A 13,384-nucleotide genomic window follows, 5' to 3' on the forward strand; every position below is an offset into this window, starting at 1 on the left:
CTACCGTAGCACCTTCGTTCGCCACCGTGACCGACACCGCACCATTTGCATTCCGTTCAGCCACCGGAAGTTACTCGTGTTTCGCAGATCTTGTTTCACTATCGGATTTGTTTCAGTTCGACATTTAAGGATCTCGTACTTTTTGTGGACGACTCGATTTGGTTTTGGCTTGCTTATAAGGTACGGATTCTGTTTTCTTTTCATCGTAGTATACTTTTATTTTTCGTTACTCGTTGGTACGGTCTCTGTCCTTGTCATTATAGTATTTTATTCAAGTCCGTTACTTTGTAGTACGGATGTTTTCGCTACTTGTCTCTGTTTCGTATTAATATAAGACTAGTATGTATTGTAGCATGCAATAGACCTTAGACCTTGTGCTCATTATTGCATGTTTCCTTTAGACTTATGGCAAGATACTTTTATTTCTAATACGCTTTGTACTCTGTCACCCGAGCAATTATATGTTTAGACTTGTCGTTGGGGCGTCAACGACATGGCACTCATCGTGACGGTGCGTAACTAAAGTTCACGGCGTCTCTAGTTTGTGCTTGTGTAGCACCTGGCCCCTAGAGGCGAATAGATCGATCTTAGCTCTGACTCCTGACTCCTGACTCCTGTTGAGATGGAATAATGTGTGTACGCCTACACACACCGTCTCGGTGCATGGACTAGCTAGCTATGTACCCCTCTGTTTAGGCTCGTGGATGCTTCTATATTACGTGACTTGTTTTACTGTTATATGTTGTCACGTATGTCTTGTCTCTGTTATGATATGTTTGATATGTTTATATGCATCAGATTATGTTCAGTATCTGTCATCTGTTCACTATAAGGTTTGGGATTCAAGTTATAAAAGTATCTGTTTCAGTGCCAGAATTTAGATTTGTTTAGTGTTAGTACCATTTGATGTTTCTTTCTGTATGCATGTTGTTATGTTCAGTATTTAGTTTTGTTTTGTTTTAGTTATAGTTCTTTCGACTCAATATCTATATCGGTTTTGTCAGTATCTCGCCAATATATGTTTCAGCTTTTGTTCCGGTGTCAGCCTCAGTTTATTGTCTTTAAAACTGATTTGTTTCCGGTATTGGTTTACAAAATTTTATAAGTATTAAATGACTCTGTTTTCAAAACGTGGGTTATCTAAATTATTTTTTTTATTAAATATATATTTTCAAAGTTTCAAATGTGGTTTCAATGTTAGTCTCAGTTTAGTTTCCGTATGCGGTGTTTCGTTCTCATTTACTCGTCTTAATATGTACTATTGATTTCTCCGTTATTGAGCAACTTTTTGGCTCAGCCGTAGTTTCTTTCTTGTGTTTGTCTTATTTGTTTGACAGGTAATTTGGGAAACGTGGGGAATAAGTGAAGAGTGTATTGAAGATAAAGATTTTTTTTTATTTCGGTCATGTAATGAAAATGTAATTAGGATCTTTTGTTTTCAACATTACGGATTGGTTTAGTTTTGATATCTGTATGAGTGACACATCAGCCTGTGCTGGTTGGGGTGTTACAAAAGAAGCCCACCAAGAGAAGATGCGCGACACACAATCAATTAGATAGCCCACCGAAAAGAAGCAAAAAGAGAAAACAGAGAGAAACAGTGGACGCCATTGACAAAGACCCATTCAGAGGTCTTGGCCACTGAAAATCACCAATTCAAACCACCCCTGCAGATGCGCAACAAAAGGGGTCAAGATCCCAAGCTCTACTGTGAATTCCATAAAGACACGGGTCACCTAACCGATGACTGTTTTAGCCTGAAGCAAGAAATTGAAAGAGCCCTGAGAGATGGAAAGCTCACTCACCTGGTCAAAGGCGGAAAGCGCGACTACCGCCAAATCCAAAGACGAGAAGAAGGACCAGATAACAAAAAACTGAGGAAGTTGGAAACCCACATGGTTCAGGGAGGTCCACGAAGACCAAGGAAGAACTACAACAAGCGCGCACAAGATGATTCATGGCGCGAGAAGCAAGTTATTTTCCCAGTTGTTAGAGGGGGCCCGAGGGAAAAGCGACCAATAGTTATTCCAGGAGTGATTGGTCACTACCAGACAGACTACATCTTCATCGATCCGGGGAGCACCGCGGATATCATATATGAACAATGCTTCAATCAATTTGATCAGGAGGACAAGGCGCGCTTGGAGCCAGTTGACTACCCATTAACTGGTTTCTGCAACGAAGCTGTCTTTCCCCTGGGGCAGATATCATTCCCGGTGTTACTTTCGGATGGAAGAAATTCAAGAACAGAAGAGGTCACGTTCATGGTGCTACCCGCACACTCAAGACACGACATCCTCCTAGGAAGAGAATCCCAAGAAGACTTCAGCATGATTTGCTCTGCACCACATTCAGTCGTTGGATTCCCAACAGAAACAGGCATCACACTGATATACGCAAGCAAGGAAGTTTTAGCAACAGATGAAGTAAGGCCTGCAAAAGCAAGTAAACCAACGTCACGCGCAGAGGCAGAAAAATGGGTGTTGAACAGCGCTCACCCAGAGCAAACAGTTACCCTAGGACCGGCAATGTCCGACTTAACACGAGCAGCGCTCAAGAAATTGTTACACGAGAACATTGACGTGTTTGCCTGGACACCAGCTGACATGGTTGGTGTTCCACGGCACATAGCAGAACACCGTTTAAACGTCTCAGAGGACGCAAAGCCAGTGGTACACGCCAAGCGCCACCTGGGCGATATAAAGCACGACGCCATGAAAGAGCAAGTACTGGGATTACTGAATGCAGGCATCATTAGAGAAGTCAGATACCAAACATGGGTGGCAAGCCCAGTGATGGTAAAGAAACCAAATGGCAGTTGGAGAATGTGTGTCGACTACAAAGACCTAAACAAGGCATGTCCGCGCGACTGCTACGCCTTACCGGACATAGACGAAAAAATCGATTCTCTGGCCACCTTCAGATGGAAATGTTTCCTCGACTGCTACAAGGGATATCACCAGGTCCAAATGGCTGTCCAAGACGAGGATAAAACCGCATTCCGCACGCCGACAGGGCGGTACTGTTACACCAAGATGCCTTTTGGCTTAAAGAATGCGGGTGCGACCTACCAAAGATTGATGAACGAAACGTTCAGCGATGCCATCGGCAAGTACATAGAAGTGTATATGGACGATCTGGTGATTATGAGCAAAGAAGAAGGCACGATGCTGGTTAACATCCAAAAGACTTTCAACACGCTGCGCAGCATAAGTATCAAATTGAATCCAGCAAAGTGCTCATTCGGTATGGAAGAAGGGAAATTCTTAGGCTTCATTGTCACAAAAGATGGTTTCAAGGTGAATCCAGAAAAAGTCAAAGCAATTGAAAGGATGCCTTCCCCATCAAACATCAAAGAAATGCAAAAATTAACAGGACGTTTAGCTGCACTCAATCGTTTCCTAGCTAATCACGCTGCAAAATCCTTTCCCTTCATCAAGACATTGCGCAACTGCATGAAGAAAAGCCAATTTCAATGGACTCCGGAAGCAGAGAGTGCATTCCGCGAGATGAAAGATTGCCTCATCAAGCTGCCAACATTAACCGCACCAAACAAAGGAGAACCCTTGGTACTGTAGCTATCAGCTTCTGATAGGGCAGTTGGAGCAGTGTTACTTGTCGATCGTCAAGGTACTCAAACACCAGTCTACTATGTGTCGCGAACCTTGACCGACCCAGAAACTCGATATGCCATCATGGAGAAACTAGTCCTCGCGCTGATTCATGCTTCAAGACGGCTGCGCAGGTACTTCGCCAACCACGTTATCCATGTGCTAACAAATTACAACATTGGCAACATCCTCGCAAGGCCAGAAATATCAGGAAGACTAGCCAAATGGGCAATAGAGCTAGGAGGTCACAATGTGGTTTTCAGACCACAACCATCAATCAAAGGCCAAGTCTTGGCAGACTTTATGACGGAAGTTCTAAATGACAAAGACCGAGAATGTAAAGCAATGGAAAAAGCTGAGAAAAAGCAAGTAGAAGAGTCATGGTTGTTATACACAGACGGCGCGTCTAACGAAGACGGAGCAGGCGCAGGGCTTAGGCTGGTAAGCCCCGACAAACATGAATTCACATATGCCATACGCCTAGATTTTAAAAGCACGAACAACGAAGCCGAGTATGAAGCTTTCCTGGCTGGCTTACGATTGGCGATCAAAATGGGGGTCCGACACATCGAAGCACATGTGGACTCCATGCTAGTAGCGGGGCAAATCAACGGGCAATACGAAGCCAAAGGGGATGTTATGGCACTCTATCTCAGCCAAGCAAAAACGTTGCTACAAACCTTCTATTCCTACAAGGTGCACCACATAAACAGAAGCGAGAACAAGCCAGCAGACGCGCTGAGTAAACTCGCATCAACAAGTTTTCAACTCCTAGCAAAGGATGTGCGCATAGAAGTTTTGAGCAACCCGTCCGTTCCACTCAGAGAAGTAAGCGTCATCTAGACAGGGGCAACTTCTTGGATATGAATCTCATTTAACAAATAATCAAACCTCTATATAATCGTTATCATAACATTGCTCACACACCATGATGGGATCTTGTGGGAAAGTGGAAAACTAATCATAATACTTTTTTACAATATCTTCCACCGCCAACTAATTTGGTTCATACTAGATAAGACAATTTGGTTTACACAAAACAAGACAATTGCTTTAAACATGACGCGAACAATTTGGTTTACACAAAACAAGACAATTGGTTTATACAAGACACAAACGATTTGGTTTACACAAAACAAGGACAATTGGTTTATACATGACACGAACAATTTGGTTTACACACAGCAAGACAATTGGTTTATACATGACACGAACAATTTGGTTTACACAAATCAAGGACAATTGGTTTATATACATTACACATACAAATGGTTTTCAAGTTAAAGATATATAAACCATACAAACTTTTCCAATTACTGGTCAGTCGCACGCCTTGCGGTAAAACCCCCCACGTGGAATTTGAGGGTGTGACACAATGGACCTTGACTGGTAGAACGCTAACGCCGTTAGTCTCCGGTCGCCGGAAAAGCGTTTTTGGCCGCAAAACTCAACCTTTTTCGTCTCAACCTCTTTGTAACATCATTACGCACCTTTAGGAACCTCTTCTAATAAAAAAACCTCAATTATTAAGGTCGCCGGAAAACTTATTTTTAGCCGGAAAACTCAAAGTTTTCATCCCAAACCTGTTTGTAACCATAGATCGGACTTTTAGGAACCTTTTTTCCGACCAAAAACGTTTTTCCGGCGATCGGAGACTAACGATTTTAGGGTTCTGTTAGTCAGGGTCCATTGAAGGCAAATATATGAACAGATGGGACAACCAGTGGAAATTTTTGAAATTGAGACCGTTTGTAGCCAATGACGAATAGTTTGAATTATTAAAATCCATTATTCGTATTTTTGAAGGGTTGCCACCCTAGTTTGTAAAAGATTGAAAATAATTAAAAGAGTTAATTGCTCGGATGGTCCCTATGGTTTCACATTTTTCACGTTTAGTCCCCACCTTTTGAAAATAGCAGGTATGCTTCCTATGGTTTGTCATTTTGTTACTCGGATAGTCCCCTGACATTTACTCTGGGGACTATCCGAGTAACAAAATGACAAACCATAGAGAGCATACCAGCTATTTCCAAACTAACTATTTCCAAACTAACTATTTCCAAACTAACTATTTCCAAACTAACTGATATCTACCCAGGGCCTATCCGAGTAACAAAATAACAAACCATATGGAGCATACATGCTATTTTCAAAAGGTGAGGACTAAACGTGAAAAAACGTAAAACCACAAGAATCATCCGGGCAATTAACTCTAATTAAAAAAAGAACTCAATAACTAATCTGGTCCTATTAAAATGAACCCACGAGTGTCACGTCTGTCATCTTTCTCCTTTTTCGAATCCAATGTGATTCTCTTTTCTAAGGCAATATGTAGTGGGGCGCGACTAAGGGCCATAGCGCCGCTATGGCGCCGCCCACACCGCCCCCCCCGGCGTTATGACAAAAAAAAAAAAGAAAAGCGTGATAATTTTCGCGGCGCGAGGAAGAAGAAAAATTCAATTTTTGACCGTTACCAAACGGTCATATGTTAAAAAAAAAAAAAAAAAATTCAATTTTTCTTATTTTTCACACTATAAAACCTCATATTCTTCCACTTTTTTATACAACTCATACCATTCTCATTCTCATTCTTCATATATTTTTAAAAAAGCTAGTCTCACTTTATAAAAAATGGGTTCCCCGTCGGAAGAGTCTTTCACCGAAATTTACCGGAGATATTTTTCGCCCGACGAAGACGCGGCCGAGGAAGAAGCGGTTACGAGTGTATGTACTTTTGTGCTACAAACATTTGCGCACATTCGGCCACCTCCCCCTCCACGACCCATCTTGCGACGCACCTATATCTTGCGAGATCGTGAAGCCGCGAACGAGCGTTTGATGAAAGACTATTTTGACGCGGCACCGGTTCACGGACCGAATGTTTTTAGACGACGTTTTCGTATGAGCCAAAGGTTATTTTTGCGCATTAACAATGACTTGGAAAATACGTACGATTTCTTTAAGCAAAGAATGGACGCACGAGGATATCTAGGCTTCACCTCAATTCAAAAGGTCACATCCGCCTTACGCGTATTAGCATACGGAAACACGTACGACATCAACGACGAGTATTTGAAGATGGCGGAGAAAACAACCCGAGATACCTTGGAACATTTTTGCTATGGTAATTTTTTAATTGTCTTTTATTTATTTACTTTTATACATTTATTTTTTCGTAACTTTTAAATTATATTTTAGGAATATGCCAGTTATATGGAAAACGTTATTTGAGAAACCCCACTTGGAACGACCTTCAAAAAATATATGAGGTGCATCTAGAAAAGCATGGAATACCCGGCATGATTGGTAGCTTGGATTGTCGCCAATGGCGTTGGTATAATTGTCCAACCGCATGGCGAGGTCAACATACGCGAGGTGATCAAAAAGGGCCAACTTTGGTATTACAAGGTGTTGCGTCATACGACCTTTGGGTTTGGTCGGCCTTCTTTGGTGTAGCCGGGTGTTTTAACGATATTAATACGTTAGAGGCTTCACCATTAATCGAGGGCTACATTTCTGGAACTATACCAAAGGCCGGTTTCCATGCAAACGGGAACGATTACGAGCATGGCTACTACTTGGGCGATGGTATCTACCCCGAGTATTCGATTATTGTTAAAACGTTTTCTGAAACTTTCGATGAAAAAAGAAAGTATTTTAAAAAATTACAAGAGTCTTCGAGAAAGGACATCGAGAGGTGTTTTGGGCTTTATGACTACACATGCCCTAAGGGATCTCTAGTTATTCAAATGAAATATGGCAAGTACAAAAAGGCACTTATACCTTGAGGTCTTTCACGAATTAGTCCTTGTTAAGAATTTATATACATTCGTTTGCTTTATTTGTCAGCTGGCTTTTGATAAAATGTAGTTAACGAACTGATTTTATTTACAAATTTATTTTTAATAAATATAAGTTTACTTTTATAAATACAAATTTAAAATTTTCGTTTAATTAAGACTCATTTCAGAGATTATTTTAAAGATACAGATTTTATAAAACTAAAATTTAGTTTTTATATAAAAAATATTAATAATGAAGTCACCATCTTAACCTAAAGTGATTGCGATGTTTTTTTCCCAGTGATTGTTAGAAAAGGAAAAAATAATTTAGAAAAAATTTATGGATTCCTTAAGATCTCTCCATATTTATCAAAGTCTTTCCTTTTTTATTCTTCTTGTAAAGCCTATAAATAAAGGCTAGTTTTTTATGTTTTTGTATGAGAGAAATATATCAATAAAATATGTTCCTTTTGATTATTCTTTCTCATCTCTGATTATCATTTACAACATGGTATCAGAGCAGAGTTATGATCCGTGAAAACTCTGTTCATCAATCTCAAACCAAAATCGTTCAACAAACCTCAACCTCAAACAAATTGATCTTTGTCAAACTCTCCAACGAAGAGCCAATCTTCGTTCAAAACCCCTAACGAAGATTCAGTCAAACCTTTCAACGAACCATAACCGTCACATAACCGTCCGACGAACAGTCCCCACGAAGACTCCATCTCTCAAGGAAAATCCTTAAAAAATAAAGAACAAGAAGATCTCTTGAAATCAAAACCGTCAATCCTCTTCGCCATTGACGGCTCGAGAAGCTCCGGCAGCTGTTAACCGTCGCCGTCGAAGAAGAAATCAGATAAGCGATCAAACATCGTCAAGTTGTTGCAGAGAACAATGAGAACGAATCTGACGGCGTTAGAGCAAGTACCGAAAACGACGTCGTACCGGTGGTTATTGAGGATTTGTTGAAATCGATTTATTTCGGGAGTATATTTGATATGGAAGCGCAGATTATGTTAGGAGTAAGTGATTTGGATTTGATTTCGGTTATGAGTTCATTGTTGATTTCGAGACCGGTTGATTCGAGTTTATCGCATGCGAATGCGGTGCAGGGGTGTATCGAGCATGCAAAGCTTTGGATTGAGAGGTCTGAACAGGCTATTGATTTGAATATCCATTGTTGACTTCAATGCCTTAAAAAAAACCTTTTAAAAAAAAATAAAATAAAAAAAAAAACAAAATCCTTTTAAAACATAAAAAAATCTTTTTTCAAAGCCAAAAAAAAAACAGAACCTAAAACCAAAACCCAAAAATTCAAAAACCCAAAACCGGAAAAAAAAAACCCAAAACCCAAAAACCCAAAAAACCCAAATCAAAACCAATGCCAAGACCCAAATGGCCAAGTTGAATTTTTTCAATTTGAGGGGAAACCAAAACCCAAAATAGGCTGCCATATCGAAAGGCGGTAACCTCAATTAAACCAAAAGTTGCCATGTCGAAAGGCGGTAGCTCAAATCAAACCAAAAGTTACCATGTCTAAAGGCGGTAACTCAATAGCTCAAACTACAATGTCAAGGAGACGGTAGTCAAACCAAAAACCAAAAATCAAAACCCAAAATCAAAACCAATCAAGTTGAACCATGGCAATCCCACAATTCAACTTGAGGGGGAGTGTTAGATAAGGAAAAAATAATTTAGAAAAATTTATGGATTCCTCAAGATCTCTCCATATTTATCAAAGTCTTTCCTTTTTTATTCTTCTTGTAAAGCCTATAAATAAAGGCTATTTTTTTATGTTTTTGTATGAGAGAAATATATCAATAAAATCAGTTCCTTTTGATTATTTTTTCTCATCTCTGATTATCATTTACAACAGTGATTGATGCAAATAAACGTTCCTTCTCAGCCACATGCTAATGCAACCAACCAACCTTCATTACATAATACATTAACACTAGCCTAAACCACAATTACAATCACTAAGAACCACCAAATCAAATAAGGGCAAGGCTCAACATTTTTTCGAGTCTAAAGTGAACTTTAAAATCAGGGTCTTTGTTCTAAACTTGCATAGCAAAACTTAAAGTTAACTCTTAACCTAACAACCCTCCTCCTTTATACATGTTGAGTACTAGGGTTGTAAACAAATTGAATGTTCAACGTACAATTCGTGAATTGTTCGACGAGAAGTTCGTTTATGTTCGTTTGTTTATGTTCGTGAACGTTCGGTAATGTGTTCATTTATGTTCGTTCAATTTTTAAAAATTTGAAACCTTAGTTATACTTTATGGCTCCCCCAACATCCCTTATTTGACAATTTCAATTGCAGTTTGTGTTAAAACTTGAAAAACTTCTAAATTATGTGTTACTCATGTATTTGCTAACTATGTTATCTGTGTCCAAATAATTATGTCAAGTACTAATTTATTTTTTTGTGGATTTTTCGTAATCTTTGTGATGAAAAATACGAATTTTATTCTAAAATGAATATATGTCCGTTTAAGTTCATGAAGAGGCTCATTCCTTAACGAATGAACACGAACAAGGCCCCGTTCGTGTTCATTTACAACCCTATTCAGTACCGATAAACCAAAGAGTTCACACTTTCGTTGAGAAATGTACATTAAATCTTAGTTTTGCTCTTAACAGTTGTTTACTTTAGCTCTATTTATTTGAAAGTATAAGTATGTTTCTATTATCTTTTTATCAACTACAAATTTCTTTATCTCTGTCGTATATGGGATTTGGACGTAAGACTTTTCCCTGTCAAGGTATTTCTATCATCATATGCCATTCAAAATGGATATGATGATAAGTTCCAAGAACGGCTATCATAGTCATTCTTTTTATTCTAGTGCTTTTTTTTTTGTTAAAATTAATGAATACTAGAAGTGAGGCAAAACTTGGAATAAATAGTTGCAATCAACGTCCTTAACAAAATTTAAGAAATATAGTAATATAGTAATAAAAGGTCCACCTCTAAAACAAAATTCACATGTTTTTTTATTTTTATTTTTGTAAATTGCAACTAGAAATAGTATATATGCAACAAAGCATGTACAAACAAAAAAGAGTATCATGGGGCATAAAAACAAACAGCAATAGGCAATATATCCCTCTCCAAACTTGTAAAAGTGTATATTTTCCTAACTAATCATGCTTAAAGAGCATTGTACATTATGTATTGAAAATTTGTGTTTTAGTGAAAGTCCACCTCTAAAACAAAATTCACCTTTAATTATTTTGTAAGTTGAAACAAGAAACAACATACAAACAAATAATAAAACAAATAAGAGTATCTTTCACTTGAGCATATAAAATACAAATAGGTAATGTACTATGTACATAAAACTTTAATAGCTGATTTTTCATCCAATTAAAGGAAGACGAAGACCAATAAACGTGTAAAAGTATTTCCCAAATTTAAAACATGCTCAAGAAACCCTACAAACTAAACAAAAGGGAGGCCACCATTCATAAATTAACCGTACAAACAATATCATAGTCTAAGTAAGACTATGATACGAAAAAGATATAACATTAATTCCGTTACCTGTATATATTGTAGAGCACACGTTCAAAAGGTAGAAGCCTGAAAACGTAGCGCTCAATATTTTACAGCATGGTTTGGTTTTTTTTTTTTGGCTGATATTAAAAATAAAACGAACACTACAATTTCAAAATTTGTAAGTTGACAGACCAAAACTTCCTGTAAAATCCAATTGCGAAACCAAGCTAGTGATTGATTTGGACAGTTTAGTTTTAAACCAAACTGTTATTACCCCTTACATAACATAGAACATAACGAGCCAATAGGTCCCAGATCAATTGGTTTGGGAGGAGGTAACCTCATGACCTTTCAATGTGAAGGTCATGGGTTGGAGTCTCACTTGATGCAATTTGCTTCATGTGAGCCATAGGTTTTACCATAGTGGACCTTCCCCTGGAATGCTGGGCAGGCCTGGTCGCCAGCTTTATCTGCATTTGCAGGGCGTGAGTGGCCTTTTGTTGATGGGTTTGCCCAGGTAGCCGGGCTTGTATAGTACTCGTTAGCCGTTCAAAAGAACATAATGAAACATAACTGCAACATTAAATTATATAACATAAACGAAACGAAACGTAAACTTGAACCGTTAATAGTTCATCAAGGAGCATAGCTGAATATAGTATGAGTTAACATAACAAAATAAATGAACATGAACATAACACAATTACGGAGACATGAAACACAAACATGCAAACCCAAATGTACCATAAGTGTAAGATGGGACATTGATGCTAATAGACAATTGTATAATTTAGGAAATCACAACCAAATTTGTTATATTTGTTATGTGAATATCTTCTCAATGTTAGGAGATTCTATGTAGATTATTTATACATTGTAATCATGAATGAGAAGGAAAGGAAGTTTATACTTTTTCATGGTATCAAATCCCTAGCCGATCCTGTTTCCCTTCCCCTTCTGTCTGCGTCGATACCTCCCTCCCCTCATCATGTCTTCGTCTTCTACTTCCCCCACCCCCACCCCCACCTCCCCCACACCCTACTCGCACCATACGAACTCGCTCTATGGATGGAATTGTTAAAGCCCAAACATATCTTTAATCTTAACTCTTCCACCATTATTCCTCTTCCCAAAAACCCAAAGGACGCCTTGTCTAGCACGGAATGGCATAACGCCATGACCACCGAATTTAATGCTCTTATTAAGAATAAGACCTGGGTTCTAGTTCCGAAGCAACCACATATGCATGTGTTACGTAGCATGTGGCTCTTTCGCCACAAATTTCGGTCCGATGGTTCATTAGAGCGATATAAGGCTCGTCTTGTTTGTGATGGGAGCAATCAACAGATTGGGGTGGACTGTGTTGAAACATTTAGTCCAGTCGTGAAACCCACTACTATACGTATTGTTTTATCACTTGCCTTAGCACAATCTTGGCCGATTCATCAACTTGACGTCACCAACGCATTTCTTCACGGCAACCTCAATGAGACTGTGTATATGTACCAACCTATGGGATTTCGTCATCAACAATATCCTGATCATGTGTACTTGCTCAAGAAATCCCTCTATATTTTGAAACAGGCTCCTCGTGCGTGGTATCAACGCTTTACGGATTTCGTTCTCTCATTGGGATTTCAACAAAGTAGATGTGACAATTCTCTTTTTACTTACCGTCACAATGGAGCCACTGCCTATCTACTCATTTATGTAGATGACATCATCCTCACGACATCCACAGACTCTCTCCGAGTACATCTTATGTCAAGTCTTGCCGCTGAATTTGCTATGAAAGACCTCGGGCCGCTTAGTCATTTTCTGGGTATTCATGTTCATCGCCAAGGTAATCATATGTTTCTCTCTCAACAAGTCTACACGAAAGAGATCATTGATCGGGCTGGCATGTCTTCTTGCAAATCAGCGGCTACACCGTTGATACCAAACCCAAGCTCGGTTCTCACTCGGGGGTTGACTTTGAGGACCCGACATTGTATCGAAGTTTAGCAGGAGCCCTTCATACTTAACGTTTATGAGACCTGATATTTGTTACGCAGTACAACAAGTTTGTATGTACATGCATGCTCCGAAAGTGGACCACTGGAATGCGCTTAAACGGATCATCTGATATCTTCAAGGCACATCATCTCATGGGTTAACCATCAGTGCATCTACGGATTTCTCTTTACGAGCATACACTGATGCCGATTGGGCAAGGTGTCCGGATACTGTCACACCTCGATTTACACGTGTCTCACCGGTGGGCCCGGTGGGGGATTACCGTGACGTAGTTGGCAACAATATAGTCAAACCACACAATTATATGAATGCACAGCGGAAGCATAAAGATAAATATATTTCAACATTGAATGTAATATCAAAGTATCACCATTGTTGAAATAAAATCCACAGGGGATCAATAATAAGATAAAAGTAGTTGTTCAACAGACGTAGGCATCTTAAGCTTGCGAGACACTTTATTG

At 39.1% G+C, this 13,384-nt stretch overlaps 1 pseudogene; it reads left to right on the forward strand.

The window, feature by feature from the left end:
* Positions 1-6,242: 6,242 nt before the first annotated feature.
* On the forward strand, positions 6,243-8,580 carry LOC110876265 (annotated as a pseudogene).
* Positions 8,581-13,384: the final 4,804 nt, after the last annotated feature.

The sequence above is a fragment of the Helianthus annuus genome, chromosome 9, assembly GCF_002127325.2.
Source record: "Helianthus annuus cultivar XRQ/B chromosome 9, HanXRQr2.0-SUNRISE, whole genome shotgun sequence".
Taxonomy (NCBI): Eukaryota; Viridiplantae; Streptophyta; class Magnoliopsida; order Asterales; family Asteraceae; genus Helianthus; species Helianthus annuus.